General features: G+C 40.0%; 1 protein-coding gene across 1 annotated transcript in view; it reads left to right on the top strand.

Moving 5' to 3' along the window:
* Positions 1-17,754, top strand: part of LOC311604974 (zinc finger protein 560-like) — a 225,943-nt gene that overhangs the window by 13,212 nt on the left and 194,977 nt on the right. The gene's annotated exons all lie outside the window — the stretch shown is intronic.

The following is a 17,754-nucleotide window of genomic DNA, read 5'->3' as shown; positions in this document are numbered from 1 at the left end:
TATACTATCTGCAAAAACAATACAAAACAAAACAAAACCCTAAAGCAAACCTTTACCTACACGACACATCTCCTATCCCTCCAGAGGAGTGCTATTCCACGATGATTAAGCGTTCAGATATATTGTCCTCTGGAGCATCCTCTGCAAGAGATCACATACTTCCAACATGTTTGCTTATTACTTGTTTACTTATTTATTTACTTATTTTTAATGCAAGATGTCCTGTAGGTGTGTTAGTTTGGTTTCTATTGATGTGATGAAACACCATGATCAAATATAGGATGGAGAGTAAACACACACACACACACACACACACACACACACACACACACACACACATACTTACACTTCCATATCACTGTATACTGTTGAAGGAAGTCAGAGCAACAATGAAACAGGGAAGGAACCTGGATGAAGGAGCTGATGCAGAGGCAGTGGAGGGGTGCTAGACTGCTCCCCATGGCATGCCCAGTCTGCTTTCATGTAGAACCCAGGACCACTGGCTCTGGGATGGCTCCAGGGTCTGGGTCCTTCTCTATCAGTCAACAATTAAGAAAGTGCCTTATAACCCAGTTTGCTCTCTGATTATTTAGTGACGTTTCCTTAATTGAAGTTCCTCTTTTTAGACAACTTGGCCTGTATCAGGTTAACACCGCACAATCCAGCACGTTGGCTGGACTTGGCTTGTACTATGTCATGGAGAAATGCTTTGAACACCTAACATTGCCTGGTGCTGGGTATACAACTATGCATTTCACCAAGAAGAAAAAAAAAGACAAGGGAACCTGTCCTGGTGGATCCCTTGGTTTTTTTGGAGGGAGTTGCAAATCTGTAAGAATCAGAATCCATGGTTCACTTGCAAACTTGTTATAGTCACAGTGGAGACAGGGAGGTGGCAAGAAGCATGCTGATGAGCCTATCATGTCTGTACTTGGGGTTTTCAGCGATTGTTCAGGTATTCAATTCTAGGAGATGAAACTGTCCTGAAAGTATTTTGGGGTAGTATGCAGACCAGGTAAATCAAGAATTTGGATAAGCAAGTGAATTTCCTTCTAGAAACCAAATAACTGTAGTTGTACTACTTCAAACAGAACGGAAGAGGTGGAGTAATCTGCATGGCTCTGACCAACTGTTATTTTATTTTTCTGGCTGTAAATATTTGGCCACAGAGGGATCATATAATTCTTGATGTGCTCCAATAAAGATTTTTAGTCCCTGGAGCACATGGGGCCATGATATTCTGTTCCATGCTTTAAAATAATTTTAAAATTATAATTCTTAGTTTCCACACTTGTGACTAATTAGTAACTGATGCACATATTACCATATCAAAGGAGATGCTGGTTGCCAGTCTTTCTCTGCGTCACCAGTACCTGGTATACTCTGCCCCCTTACCTTGACATCTTCAGCCCATGGACATGGCTGGGCCTTCCTTCCCCTAGTCTCTGGTCTCTTTGTACATTGCAGTAGTCTTTGGAATCATGAAAGAAATCATACTGGAGAAGACCCAAATTAATGTATTTGATGCAGTCAAATTGCATGTCAGTGTAATCTTGAAATAAAGGGAAGAACCATATGGAGATATATGTATGTAATCATATGTAATCCATGTGGTAAAGCCTTTGAACGTCATTGTCTCCTCAAAGGCATGAAAGAACTTATACTGGAAAGATGCTCCATAAATATAGTAAATTCTTTCACAGAACACTCATTTTTTTTTTAACCCTGAACTATCTCTTTGGTACTTAAGTAAGATTAGACCCATCCCATCAGTCAAATATTGTCTCATTTGGAAATTGTAAACATATTGTCATCACAGGATAAAGGCATACAAGACAATTTACAAATGAAAATTTTTATCTCTACTGCCATTGATTTTGTGGAGGATTATGTGGTTTTTTTTTCCTGAGGACTTAAAACTTGTTCTTACCACTCTCTGAGGGACACAAGTGAATATCAGCAGATTGTCTCAGTGGGTGAAGGTGGTTGCTGGTAAGCCCGATGGACATGTTTCCTAGGAGACCCACATTACTCATACAAAATTTCCTCTAGTTACTTCCCTTGTGATGTTTCATATCCCACACACAAACACATACATAAATATTTTAAAAACCAAAATGGTGGCGACTGATGCTGTTCACCAGTTGGGCAGTTGTTGCCAAACCTGACTACCTCAGTTTTATCTGTAGTACTCACATATCGGGTGCCAAGAAAGGGAAAGACACCTGTACATCGTCTTCTGACAGCCACATGCTCACCATGGCGCAGGTGTAAGCGCACTCTTAAAACTGTTGAAAAAGATGAAATTAGCAAAGCAAAGAGTATGACCAAAATATTGAGAACATAGGAAATGTCTTACCCATTAAAATCAATACATTGTTCATTGTTTGTTTGTTCGTGATTAAATCTTACATAATTCTTTAATTCTCATTTTTACTGGCTAAATACAACAAGAGTTGATTTTGGTCCAACCACAGTACATCCAGGTAATTAGACAAACACGGGGACTTTCCAGGTCCCCACTGTCCAGGAGAAAGGAGCGTAGTTGTGTGCTGTGGGATTGTGTAAGTAGAACACTTGGCAGGTATTGATTGTAAGTAAAAGGCCACTCGAGCTCCCAGGCAGGTAGAGCCTGAGGACCTGAATGGAGACTTAAAAACAAAATGGCATCTGCTATTAACAGAAGAGGAATGGTGTTGACAGAGGAGCCCCATCTATATTTTGGGAAACCTTAGGATCACTGCTAGGAGATGGGGTCTCTGTCATGGTAAGATTTTTTTTTTAATCAACCATTTAAATGTTATATTCAGCAGATCTCTGAAGGGTTTGGGGACCATATGTATATTAAGTACAGCTGAGCCAAACAAACTGCTTTTAGCTACTCATCTTACGCTTAACCATGAAAACAAAACAAGAGATTACATAAAGCTTAATGTTATACATAACTATCGATTTTTAGCATAACTTTATTATAGACATATTTTTGATAATACTAACGGATTTGACCATCCATAAGGTGGCTGGGTGTCAACTTGCGTTTCCCAATTATCCCCAACAATCTGTAATAATTTAACTATTTATTGTTGCTTAATTTTGAAAAGAAATGTAGAAGGCCAAATAAAGCCCATCGACTATGACCATAAGCAGAGTCTCAAATTTTCCAAAGAATGCAATCATTTGTGATGCAACTGGAAATCAACCTGCGTGTCTCAGTCACCTTTAACAGCCTGTATGTTGTACAATGACAACCATTGGACTGAGGCTCATGCAGCGTCCAGATCCCTAACTATACAGACTCAGAGCATCCTTAGACCATAACATACCATAGGCCATAGCAGCTCCTTTCACGACTCAGTTCATTTCTTTAAAGATTTATTTATTTATTATGTATACAAATCTCGTTATAGATGGTTGTGAGCCACCATGTGGTTGCTGGGGATTGAACTCATGACCTTTGGAAGAGCAGTCAGTGCTCTTAACCTCTGAGCCATCTCTCCAGACCTCAGTTAATTTTTTAAAGTCTCTTTTAATAATGTTAGTAAAATCAAGGAGGCCAAACATACACATTCTTAAATTTGTCTCTTTTGCCCTGAATAGACCCCATGGGCCAGTGATTTTTTTATTTTTCTTATAATGTAAATTTTTAATATACATCTTTCTGCTGTTGTGGTAGTTGACAGGATTTAGGGAGGTTTCCAAGCTATATAGGGTACACAAGATGAACGTCTAAGACCAATTGTCCTGTCAAGCTTTTGTCTATTTCATTGACCTTTAGGGAACATGGAGAAGCACAAGGGAGCCAGACTGTGTCAATGTCTGAGCGGTGCTGCAGGATCCATGGACTCAAACTCCAAACAACTACAACATAAGTTTCTCAAGGCAGCTAGACTGGGCCAATTCCATGATTCCCTTATAGTTTCCCTATTTATTTAACTTTTTTATTTTCAGGGCATACAGGTTAATCTTCAAAGCATATATGGAGTAGCAAGTTATTTTTAAGGATGGTATGCTTTTCAGTGTAGCCAATAACAAAATTCTCACAGACCTTTCCCTGGACCATAGTTTAGAAGTCCAATTAGAAACAGAAAAAATAGTGACCAAGAGTGATTCATCTGACTTTGAATGCTAAAAGATTAATATTTTATCATGCAAGGCCTGAACATCAGTAGTCAAATTGTTGTGGGGCTGTCTTTGTATAATATAATCATAAATGGGGACATCCAAGTCCTAAAATTCATTAACATGAATAGGAATATTATTCTCTTCCCAGTTAACAAAGTAAAGCACAGGAAGATCAGGCACATAAGCCAAATATGCTTCAGCAATAGATTTATTTATCTATTTATTAAGATTATATATTTAATAAAGACATCATAATCAAATACCTAATAAGTGTTAAAATGTTTCATAGTTATAAATTTGGATATTTTTAAAACTTGGTTTTGCAATATCAAAATAAATAACCTTTTAAAGAGTGAAGTTACAGAGCGTAACCATTTTAAGACAAAACCAAATTTTAACAGTGTAAACAATCTCTAAAATCAATTCCAAGTGTATTATTGTTTCGATGTTACAAGGTTTGACTGCCAGCAAGAAAAATTCTCTCACACAAATGCATGGAGGAGCCTCATTAATCAACCACAGTTCCGGACTCCACCTTAAATAAAAAGGATTTAAAATTATGTCTGATCAAAGAGACATTATAAGAAATTATGTAAAATCGTATACCAATTTAAAAGTACCTTTTGGAGAGCTGTTTCTTCTTCTTCTTCTTCTTCTTCTTTTTTTTTTTTTTTGATTTTTTGAGACAGGGTTTCTCTGTATAGCCTTGGCTGTCCTGGACTCACTTTGTAGACCAGGCTGACCTCAAACTCACAGCGATCCGCCTGCCTCTGCCTCCCGAGTGCTGGGATTAAAGGCGTGAACTGCTTTAGAAGTCTATGCTTGGGGCTTCTGAGATGGCTTAGTGGCTAAGAATGAGAGGTCTTTGAGAGGTCCTAAGTTCAATTCCCAGGCACCGTATAGTGGCCCATGACCATCTGTAAAAGGATGGGATGCTCTCTTGGCAGCAGGTATATATGTAGACAGAGCACTCATACATGAAAGGAAAACTACGTAAATATTTTTCTAAAAGTCTATGCTGCTCAAAGACAGATGTCAGCAAAGTGCCTGAATTGCTGACAACCTGGGTAGTGAGAATTTTGGGATTCTTGTTTTCTTTTTTTAAAAAAACACAGGAATATTGTAAGAACGTATTTTAATTTTAATCCCAGGTGTGGAGATACGGGGACGCTTCAGACTCCTCAGCAATTATGATTTGCCTCGTGCTCTAGCAAGGGCATGGGTTCACTAGTTGTAGGTAGTTTCTGTGATTGTGTGGCATTTGGAACTGTTGGAACTTTTCGAAGGGCATAGAAAGGCTCAGGCCCTGAGAGGAAGGGTTGGTCGTTTGGGAGGATTGGGTGCCAATTGATAGTGGTTGTGGTCAAAAAGAAATGAAGGGGGAGAAAGTAAATTCAGGGATTTCTTTCCCATTCTCTTCCCTCTATCCTTCTTTCCCTTCTACCTAGTGTCACGCAGTTGAAAAAGGTGGAATAAGGGTGGGGAAAGGTGAATGAGAGAAGAGCCCACCAAGAAACAAAAGACAGCTGTAAGCCTGGCCCGTGAAGAAACAATGCAAACTTTCCTTACAACAAATCAGTGCTCGGAACCAACAAGCTCCTGGCTTATGCCCTAAATGCAAGAAATAAGACGTAGATGCCTATGCAGTTGCCTAGCAACTATTGGAAGGCCAACCAAGGAGAGAGACGTGAGTTGAAGAATCTTCCTCATGACCCCCCCCCCCAAAAAAAAATTAAAGGGGTCAAATGTAAAAATGATCATGTTCTTACTGGCTTCAGGTTGTCATTGACCTTTTCATCGCAAGTTGCTGTTCATGGGAGCACTGTGATCGATATTCCTTCCCCCTAAAGCTGTCGCCGTTTGCCACTTCAATATTCTCTTAAGTTACACACAGCATATTGGGGACAGATTCTGCCTGCAATAGTTGGACTTTGATTGTACTATATCCACAAAAGGAATCATAGGTCAAACAGGAGGAATTGATGAAGATTATCCAAGTGAAAAAATTGCAGTCAGGGTCACAGTGCCCACGAATTGAAAATTTAACTCAGGAGAAAAATGCAGTTGTTATTATTATTATTATTATTATTATTATTATTATTATTATTATTATTATTATTATTACCTTATGCTGTCCCTTCCAAGAAAAAAGACCGTAGTTCCCTGCATGAGGGAGGATGTGGAAATACATATAAAACCATAGCTTCAAGCTATTTGTTGAAGGAGAATGATAAAACACTATTTTAAATATGAGAGAAAAACATTTTACAAGCTTAAATGAACTGGAACTGGTGCGGATCAGGAACTGGGGGTGCAGGGGGGATGAGTGGTGAAGGAGCCCACACAGAACCCCAGGAATCAGACTCCAGAGATCAGGCTCAAGGTGCAGATCTGACTTTATTGTGCAGTGTGTATAAACCTTTATATGATTGAAGGGCCAATTGGACCGCCTCATGCTAGCCTCAAGCATCAATAAAAACCATTCATGTTCATGTAACTATAAGGAAATGCAGGGGGCAAGATCACTGCAGGAGACGTCACTGAAGAAGGATAAAGCAGTCACTGCCCTAGCCTGGGATCCGTTTTGAGACTTCACTAGTCTGCCAGGAGTCCCTAGGAGAGCAACACTGTGTGCAGTGGGTCAAGATATTTGAGATAGAAGCCGCTGATCCCTCACTCACCATTCTCTGTGGGCCTCTAAAGGCTCATCATGTCACTCCCCACAGGAACTGATGTCTCTCATATATCCACATAAGCACATAACCGTTGTAACCATTGAAGACTGGTCAGTTATACAGGCAAATGCAATCCTGAGAGGGCTGGCAACTATTCACTCTAAGGAGACTGATCTAAGTACTAACAAAATTATAATGCATACATGCGTAAGTCATAGTGGCAGTCCTACTGCCTTATGTCAGTCATGGTGCCATCAATCTTTGGGGATGAGGCTTTCTAGAACAAAAATAACCCAAAGAACTGTGTTTCCTCCTGTGGTTCTAACTACTCCTCAAAGCACAATGGTTCAGGATAACGAAGGCCTGTTGAATGAGTATGGTACATCCGAAAGGAAAGGAACTAGATAAAGTATTGCAGAGGATTTTTGAGGCTATATTTTCACAATGACAAGATCATCAACGTTGTGTTTTCCCCCATGGACCACTGAAGTCAGCCCACCGATCAGAATGATTTGGAACTCTAATCAGCCTGAGTGAACACCTCAATGGCCCCCTCCTAAAGACAAGTTACGTGTGTTCACCAGATTTTCCCAGGAGAGTTGCAGAGTGAGCACATAGAACCCCCTTTTCTCCGCAGAATACTTCTGCTCTTGTAGTTAAAATTAGATCTGGCAAATGAGATTGTTGGCTGGTTTCCAGCACCCTAATGTCAACACGTGCCAACTGAGGCCTACAGCCTGGTTTACCTACATCCACACTCACTCAAAAAAAAAAATTGACCTTTTGTAGTTTTGGATTTAAAAGATACGCTTTTACACTATGTATGTTCATCCTAATGATAAGGTACCTTTTGGATTTCCTGTTTCCTAACCCAGTTATAAAAACCCTTGGCTCTGATAGCAATAGATGGTGCTGCCACAAGGCACAACAAACTTGCCCCCTATGTGTTAACACTATGTTGGAAAGATTTTAGCTCCTGTGAGCCAGGATTTCCCTAAGGATTATTATATGGATGATATTCCATTAGCCACCCCCCATGAAAAAGAATTGCAGTCCATGGCACGATCTGAGTCTATGGCGTGACTCTGTTTATGCTACTTATAATGGGCTTATTATGGGACTTTTGTACCTTGGGGTATTCAAAGTGCAGACATTCTGTAATACTTGGGGCAACTAGTTGCAAGAATAATTGTGAGAACGCAAAATAAAATGAGTATTAGACAAGGCATTTGAAAACTTTAAACAGCTTTTAGAAATAATTAGGAAGTATTAATTTGCTGTTTCCTGCTTTGAAAATATATACTTATGCATTAACCATTGTATTGAAAACTCTAGAAGGAGTGACGGAAGTGTATCTTTTTCTTGTTGTTTTGTTTTTGTTTTTTTGAGACAAAGTCTCTCTGTGTAGCCTTGGCTGTCCTGGACTCGCTTTGTAGACCAGGTTGGCCTTGAACTCACAGCGATCCACCTGCCTCTGCCTCCCGAGTGCTGGGATTACAGGCATGTGCCACCGCGTCTGGCTAAGTGTATCATTTTTACATATTATCTCAACAGGCAAGAAAGGAATAGGTATTTGAATTCAGACTAAAAGAGGTATTTGTGTATCATGTTTCTCCTTTATCGTTATTAAACTTATTTCCCCATTAATTGTCTCATTAATATATGACAGCACAGAGGATAAATAAGGATTTATTTATACCATAAGGTCATAAAATACTTAATGTGTATCATACACTTCTTGGTCAACTTGTAAATCAGGGAAGGATCTCAAGTCAAGAGTTATTTGGACTTGACTGGTGCTACATTATATGACCCCCTGAGTAACAATAAGACTTTAAGAACATTTTAGGCAGTAAGTGAAATTAAAAGGGAGAATAGGTGTGTCCTGACACCTAATCCTAACTGATTGACAGGCATCCCGACCCCAGACTCTTTACTGTGTCCTTTTCCTGAGTTGACCACTGTTTTAAATACTGTCTCGCCTTCACAACAATTCAACACTTCTTCAGTTTTCATATTTATAATTATATGATATTTATTTCATAAGGAAAGCCAGATAGTTTATAGGACTTCTTGACTTTGGAAAACAAAAACATGCCAATAATTGTCACTTACCATCACCCATTTTACTTCTGAATTCTCTTTCCATAGATAAATGCACAAATACTTCTGATCTAAAAATATTTTTCTACTTTTTTTGTTTCATATAGCTGCCAAATTTTATTACTAAAAATAGACTAATGTTATCACATGAAAAGAAAAACCTTTAAGAACATCATTGAACTTTATGGACTTTTTTGGATTTCCTTTGTAGTATACTGTGGAAGGATACCCGGTTGGCAAGCTATTGTGTTCTCTCACGCAAACTGAATTTGTGATTACAAAAGTTGTCCAAACTTCTCCCATTCTACAGGCAGACACATATTTTTGCTGGTGGTTCATCTAAGGTTAAAGCAGAGACTCATGGTCCAGATATTCATTATTCATCAGTTCATTAATACTTCTTTTCTGTCCACTCTACAGGTAGACCTTGCTGCTTTGATCCATCTGCTATGGTTATCTCATACACCCTTATACGTCATTTCAGATTCTGCTTATGTTACAGGACTGTTTTCAGCAGCACAAGTTGCTTCAACTTTGCCTTCGTTTTCTGTTATGTCCCCATCACTATAATGACTGTAACAAGTGCTTAGATCCTGTGCGTATCTTTTGCTTATTAGTCATACTTGTGTGCACTCTAACCTTTCCGGTTTAGTTTCAGAAGAAAATAAGCAATCTGAAGCATCAGCTTGCCTCATTTTCACTTCTCTAAAACATCAACTCCTATACACTAATGCTATTTACTTCATGTATAATACCACATCCCACTTAGACGCATGAGACAAACTTATACGAATGTGCTATTGATAGTCCCATCATAGTCATATGGCCAGAGTTAACTTTAAAGGCAAAGATACTACTGAATTGTGCCAAATGGTTATCACTAGCTTTGCTCTTTTGCTTGAAATGCTATGCCCATATATCTGTATCGTGATGTGCATTCTTAATTTCTTTGGGCTATACTTTAATCCTCAGAGAATGCTTCTGCAATATGATCCTCTAGAATACAAACTTTTATTGCAATGGCGGGGGGTGCCTATTTCTATAAAAACTGATGGTGAACAGTTTTTTAAAAATGAGAACTTAATTATAGACTGGAATGTCAATCATATTATACGCCAGGGCACAATTTAAAGAGCGCAGGGGACATTAAAATAACAATTATTTTAAAAAATGGGCCTACCTAGGAACCCCACCATGGCTATTGTTTTCCTAATTGACCCTCGAAGGGAGAAGGGACCGCCCTTTACATATGACTGGGAAGGTGGGGGAGAGAAAAACAAGAGGTAGAAGGGGAGAAGGAGGAGGCGCAGAGAGAGAGGAAGGGACTGGACCAGCTCGTGGGACAGAGACACCTAAGGACCCGTCCTGCCAAAGGATTCCAGGAGGTTTATTCTTCTATCCCTTTAACCTTTTTTTCCTTCTTGTGTGTGTTAGTTGGGTTATATAATAAAGTTTAATTGTTAATAAACTGAGCCAACAAATGGGAGAATACCGAGGGTAACTCTTCCGCTTTCCTTATTTACTCTCAACTTTTGAAAATTTGCCTGAAGATCATATGTTCAAGACATCAGCAACATTTCTCTACAGAGCAGTCTGAACTGCTTTCACATAGGCATGGCTGGCATAAACAATTTGAGACATGGAAACCCAGTTAGATGAAAAATATTGGGGAGGAATATTCATCTGACATTGCAGATTGATCCACTGAGACTCTATGAATTCCTTTTCATAGAGTCCTCTGGCTCCAGGTACCAAGGACAATGGAAGGATGTGAGGAGACAGTAGAAATCACCAGAAAGATACCAAACCTCTAGCTATAGAGCAAAAGGAAATATCAACCATACCATCAGGTTCATGTGTGCCCATGTGGGCTATTTACGGCCCATATGCCAAGGAAAGCCTTCTATAAAATACACCGAGCCCTATGTCACTGCGGAAGGCATTTCGGCTGATGCTATCTGCTTTGACCTATGCATCTAGAGTGAGTGCTTCTGAGTACATCTATCCAGCTCCTGTTATGCTATCCAATGACTCTGTTTATGGCTGACCTTGAGACTATAATTTACCTACTCATTCATTTGAAGGTGTTATTGCATTTAATTTTTCCTTGGCATTTGAATCTTTTCCCACTTGCATAGGACATCATAACGTTCATATTCATATTGAAAGCAAATATGGACTCATGGTCTGTGAGGAACCAGAACTTCTTATCCTACGGGCCTTTTTTCAAACTATTTTCTATGTTTCGCTGACAAATATAATAATGGAACCAATCATCCTGGTCATCACTTGGGTTCCCTCCTCCTGATGGCATATTATTTCACACAGTGCTCTCACTGTTCAAATATTCATTACACTTATAACTTCTTTGCTTATGGGTTATCCATGAGTCAAGCGGCAATTTTCCCTCCTAGAACATCTCACAACAAACCACTCTCCATAGCCTGCATTTATAGAGCAAGAAGGGGGGTGGAGATGGTGAGGCACAGCCCAGGATTGCACTTGTGTGAGAATCCTGAGTGCCTGTGAGAACACCCCAAGAAAACAAGATTCGTGTGACCTCAGTTTCTTCACAATGTAGAATGGTTCTTGGACTGTGTTTTCGTGTTTCCCACATGAGTGGAGTGAGTTTGCTTCAGGTTTCCTATTGCTTGATGATGATGTTTTAAATAAAATGTTTATGCCGCTAGGTAAATCTTTGATTTCACCATGTGCAACTCCTTCTCATTGTGTATAATTTTAACTCATGAGAATATTGCTCACATTGTGACATTTACATCATCCTCAGAGTGTATATTGTCTGAGACTCTGAATAACACTGTCTATTGATCAGACTTCAGTCTACTTCATTTATCAGCTCCATTCTTCCTGGTCCCGCTGCCTCTACATGAGTGACAGGGCTCCTCCCTGGAGCCACATACCCATCCTCACCGAGAGACACCAGGTAGGGTCGCCACACCTTACGGTACTCCCAACCCATCACTGTGGTAGGACCCGATTGTTGACTTTTACCCCCATGCCTAGAAATGAAAGAACACCAGCTGGGCAAATATGTAAACACTTGTAAACACTTTCGGATGGCATTCTTTTTGTCATCTTCAGGCACAGTTCGTTCATGACAGCCAGAGGACAGCTGTAGAATTAATTTCATGACAGCCAGAGGACAGCTGTAGAATTAATTCTATTCATGTGGGGAGCAAACTCTTGTCCTTATGGTTGTCAGCAAGTGATCTTGTCAGCTGGTCCATCTCACTGACTCTAATTATACATTTTCAGACATATGTGCATGTGTGTTTGCGGTGCAGAGCCTTTGTGTGACTGGTAGATTTGTATGTGTGGGACAGGTGTCAGTGTGGCTGCTTTCTTTGCACGTGTGCTCGCGCACGTGTGTGCTTGATTGCGTGCGAATGTTTGTGTGTGTGTGTGTAGAAGTCTTTAACAGTGCATGGTTTTGTGGGAGTTGAGTGTGGCACAGGCACTGTAACGTACCAGGGTGCCTGCCCAAAACTATGTCAAGTGGAGATGCTGATCCACTTACAAACCCAGCCAACCTATCTTTAGCTTACTTACCTGTGCCCTGGTCCATCCCATTGCTTCCTCTGGCCCAGCCCCTGCACTGCCTGCTGCTGACTCTTCTATGCTGTGTCCCTGTCCACCCTTACCTCTCCTCACCCCTTATCCTGGCTACATCCACCTTCATGATGGCACCTTCTCCTCAATGTGCCTTTCCACCCCGATCTTTCTCCCATACTTTTTTTTTTTTTGGTTTTTTGAGACAGGGTTTCTCTGTGTTAGCCTTGGCTGTCCTGGACTCACTTTGTAGACCAGGCTGGCCTCGAACTCACAGCGATCCGCCTGCCTCTGCCTCCCGAGTGCTGGGATTACAGGCGTGCGCCACCACGCCCGGCTCCCATACTTCTTTCTTATTCAAAGGATTCAACCGCAAAGGATTCAAAGGATTCAGCCTTTGGTCCTGTCTCTAGCCTCTGGCCCCATGTCCTGGGCACTGCCCACCTCCATGAGGCTATCAATGCACACATGGCAGCAGATGGCCTTTGTTATGGTACAATGGTCAGTGATAATAATTTCATAGATTCTTTATTCAGTGTATATTAATTATGTTCTTGTACCTTTTAACATAAAGTGGTTATTAAGGTTTTTTTTTTTTACAGATATACATGCTAACTGGAGAACCTTAAAAAGAAAATTTTCTTTAACTCAAAAAATATAACCTCACATTATGAAAATTGTCAACTTTTTCTGAGGTCTCGATTGTCTCCTAGTAACTATTCTAGAGCTACCATATTGAATATGATATGGAAAATTGATGCAATGGACATTAAAAATGTTGGTAGCTGTGAAGTAGTGACACATGCCTTTAATCTCAGCACTACTGAGGTAGAGCAATGTCAAGGCAGCCATCATCTATAGCTTGAATTTTATTACTACACAAAACAAAAAAAATGCTGTCTTGAAAAAGTTTTTTAAAGCAGGTTGCAATATGTACATCATTGTATTGACACATTTTCAACATTGCCGTGGCCCAATGCATCGAGTAATAAAAAAAGCTTCATCAGTTATAGTGCATTTTTAAAAAATCTTAGCAACACAGGTACTTCTCAGTAAATTAAATGGATAGCATTCTAATTTATACTTCCCAGAACCCTTGAGAATTTTTACAACATTGAAATATTAAGCTTATTATATCTGCCCCTTATAATCCTCAAGGACAGTAGTAAACCATTGAAGGATCTAACAAAACATCACATTCATCTTAATTAATTATCTTAATTAAACTGACGTGGAAAAGACCACCCTTAATCCTAGGAACATCATAGTAGAATCATCATTTACTTTAATTTTTTGAATTATAAAAGATAATGATCTCACACCAACTTAAATTTATTGGCATTCCGTATTTGGAGAAAATATTGATGGTTTTGTACTGCAACCTCTTTGGTACAAAGAGAAAGATTGTTTAGAATTAAAAAAAAAAAGGAACTGTTGTAAACAGGGCAAGGCTATGCTTATGTGTCCACACATACAAGTAAGTGACTGTTGGTTCCCAGGAAGACTTCTGTAGTTGAGAGATGAGCAAGCTACCAGGGTACAACCGTGTTTTGCGTACTGAACAAATATCTCATCTGAATTTGTGTCAAACTTCCAAAACAGTTGCCTACCCATTACGTTCTGCAATGAACTGTAACTTTTGAACCTTGGGACAACAACAACAACAAAATTAGCCAATGAAGAGAAAACAAGGTTCCTTATGTGGGGCCCATATTAGTGATCACTGATGTTCAAGTAGGTGAGCACAAAAGTTTTTCTTACTGGGCTTATATTCATAACCTTCCCACTATTCAAATTTATAGTAATGACTCTAATTGGATTCTTCCAGGACCCTATGACAGTAGAGGTCCTTTATTCCCCATGAAGAGGGTTTACATGTAAATTCATCCCAAGATAAGGGAGTGGATGGACTTCCTATTTGCATTGGATATGAAACTTATTGTTTAAAAGTTATATCTAGGGGATAGTTTTCTATTATTCATAATGGAATAATAAATGAAAGGAAGAAGAACCTGTCCGTCTTAGTAGCTAAAGTGTTTAAAGGACGTATTACTAGTGGCCTTTTCATTACCCCTCACTTTCCTCTTGCCGCACTCCTGTTGACTCGGGGTCAAGTGAGAACAATGCAGAAGGCCAGAGGTCAGAGTTGTCCTTGACACTTCCCATGGCAGCGTCACGGACTGCAGCCCTGTAGGACCTGCTCACATCAAATGGGAAGGCAAAGAATTAAGATCGTTCAACGGTGATGATAAGGATGCTTGAAGGAGAGATAAACCTGTTTTTTTTTAAAGATTCCAAGTGAGGGATTGGAACGGTCTTGTGAGAGAACAGGTGAGGTTAATCCACTAGAAGACCAACCACCTTGTGCGGGAGCTTGATTGTTGCCAGCTGAAAAGATCCCGTGAACAGTCTCTGGGAGGAGAAATATAAAAGAGCCAGAACTGGAGGCTGGGCTTTTTGGAGACTTGGGATAGTTTTGGTTGTTCATCGCTGCACTTCAGGATGCTCCTAGAGAGAACTGCTCGAGGGAAGGCTTCGGGGCTCTGGCTCCTGCTGAGGTTCTGGGTTCTGGTTACTCCAGGTTCCAGCAGAAGAAATCCTGCAGATTGTGCCAGGAGAATCGTTCCTTGGAACTGATATCCTAACGGTTTTGTTATTGTGTCCATTAATCCTCATTTCCTATTGTTTTGGTTAGTCGGGTTATAAGTGATGTATGCTTGGTCACTAAATTGTTAATAAAATATATTGGTTAAGAAAATTGAGCATAGGGATGATGATGATGATGATGATGATACCCATCACCACCCATTCTGAGGGGTTAGTATGACATGGAGGCAAAATGTTCACTACTTTTCCTCATGTGGATGGAGGAGATTAAAAGAGCAAGTGAACTAATTAGTCCCTTGTTAGGAATTATTACCATGACTGTGTCTGCTGCAGCTTCAGGAATATCCCCCCTGTTAAAGCATGCAGAATGTACATGGAAAGATGGCATTCTGGCTTAGAAACATTATAGAAAATTCAAAGACATACAGAAAGTATCCTCCAAGATGAAATCGCTGACTTCGAATTGGCTGTGGATATGTTAGGTAGTAAATTTGTTAGTTGACAAAACCAACTATTCGGTGGCGCACGCCTTTAATCCCAGCACTTGAGAGGCAGAGGCAGGCGGATCACTGTGAGTTCGAGGCCAGCCTGGTCTACAAAGTGAGTCCAGGACAGCCAAGGCTACACAGAGAAACCCTGTCTCAAAAAACAAAACAAAACAAAACAAAAAAAGATGTGATTGGAATGTGACTCAATTATTTGTTACTCCTGTGCATTGGAATGAGACCTTGGTGCCTTTGGATAAGGTGAATAAACATTTTCTAACCATGTTAATATTGTTCAGCTAATATTGAAATAACATTTTGCTATTAATTACACATGTGCACCACAGTTGCATGGACTACCTGGCTACGGGTTATTGGAAGGCAACGCTGCTGGCTTGGGGAAATTAAATCCGTTCAATCAATTTCAGTTTACAAGCTCCACCTATGCTGCACTGTCTATGCTGACTGTTTGCCTCCTTTTTCTATTTTTACTAGTCTGGAAAAAAATCTCCCAATATCAACAAATAACTCAATATAGACCAGCTGTATTCAACATTATGTTACAAAATTTGGACAAACAAAAAGGGGGAATGATACAAATTTGCTGACCTCTTGTCGGGCCAGGACAATGTACTTTCCAGATGACCCTGAAAAACAAGAGTATGTCTGCAGAGTTCTGACAGGATACTGCCATTACACTGCACCGAGTACTTCCTTGGCCATGTGTCATGCTTGTCACAATTATCTTCTGGGATAAAAGTTCAATTAGTGACATATAAAAATCTACTCTTTGTCCAGTAAAAACACAAACATTACAAATTGGTGAGGGTGTCCCTGCAGAGAAGTGAATTGTGCAAAGGGATGAGAATGAAAACAAGGCGGAAATTGAATCCATCGAACTGGAACAGCCTTTGGGGAGCGTAATACCAGGCTGTTTATTGTAGGCATATTTAAACATAGAATTTGGCCAAGGGTCTTCAAACACCAACATCTGGGAGTCATTCAAATCCCAGGTGCACAGTAAACCTTAAGGTGTGACTACATAGAAACTCTCTCACAGCCGTGTGACCATGTGGGCATTTGGGGGTGGAGGGTGTTGTACAGCTAAAAGCCCTGAATATAATGTGGTTTCTGACTGAGATAGCACAGAGGTCAGCAGGGCATAAAGTACATGTGACATCTCCCCTATGGATGAGTCTAAGGGCGGGGGGAAGAATCCAAAATAATGATTCTGGGGAATTTGGGTGATTTCTGCCACTACAGGTGACGTCTGCCTCCACAGATAGCAAAAACTATCTGTGGTCATTAACTAAATACATTTTCAGCTTTCTGGTTGGAATGTAAGTATTTGATTTTGCCTCCTCCACTCTTGTGCTGTTAACTTTCCTGGTAACCATTAGTGCTTGTCTGTGAGTACAAGACCTTTGTGGCCTCCACATCTCCACATTCCTAAATTCTAAAAGAAATAATAGTAAATGCAATAGAGGCCATGGGAGAATATATTGCCTCCATGGCTAGTCTAATTATATTGGAAAGCATAAAAGAATTAAAAAAAAAAGCTAATAGAGGACCAAGGAAATTAGAAAGACATCTTGACCAGGATAGCTATTCAAAGGTCACTTGACCATCAGTAGGATGGGAAAATCTGACATTAAAACAACCTATGCCATGGGCTGGAGAAATGGCTCAGTGGTTAAGAGCACTGTCTTCTCTTCTAAATGTCCCGAATTCAACTCCTGGCAACCACATGGTGTCTCACAGCCATCTATAATGAGATCTGGTGCCCTCTTCTGGCCTGCAGCTGTACATGTGGGCAGAGCACTGTATACATAGTAATAAACAAATCTTAAAAAAAAAAAAAAGGAAAAACCCATGCCAGGAAATTGTTGGCAATCAAGATAATGCTTGAGCTGGGCTGGAGAGCTAGCTCAGCGGTTAAGAGCACTGGCTGCTCTTGAAGGGGTCCTGAGTTCAATTCCCAGCAACCACATGGTGGCTCACAACCATCTATAATGTGATCTGATGCCCATTATGCCATGCAGGTGTGTATGCAGATAAAACACATACATAAAATATTTTTTAAAAATATAATGCTGCTTGAGCAGCAAACATTCTATGGTAGCTATATTTTGTAATACTATGGTCCTCAACCCACCCATTTGTAGATTAACTTCTGATAATATTTTCAGTAT

Source organism: Acomys minous, assembly GCF_964271855.1.
Source record: "Acomys minous genome assembly, chromosome: 9".
Classification (NCBI taxonomy): Eukaryota; Metazoa; Chordata; class Mammalia; order Rodentia; family Muridae; genus Acomys; species Acomys minous.
This window is presented reverse-complemented; position numbering and strand designations above follow the sequence as displayed.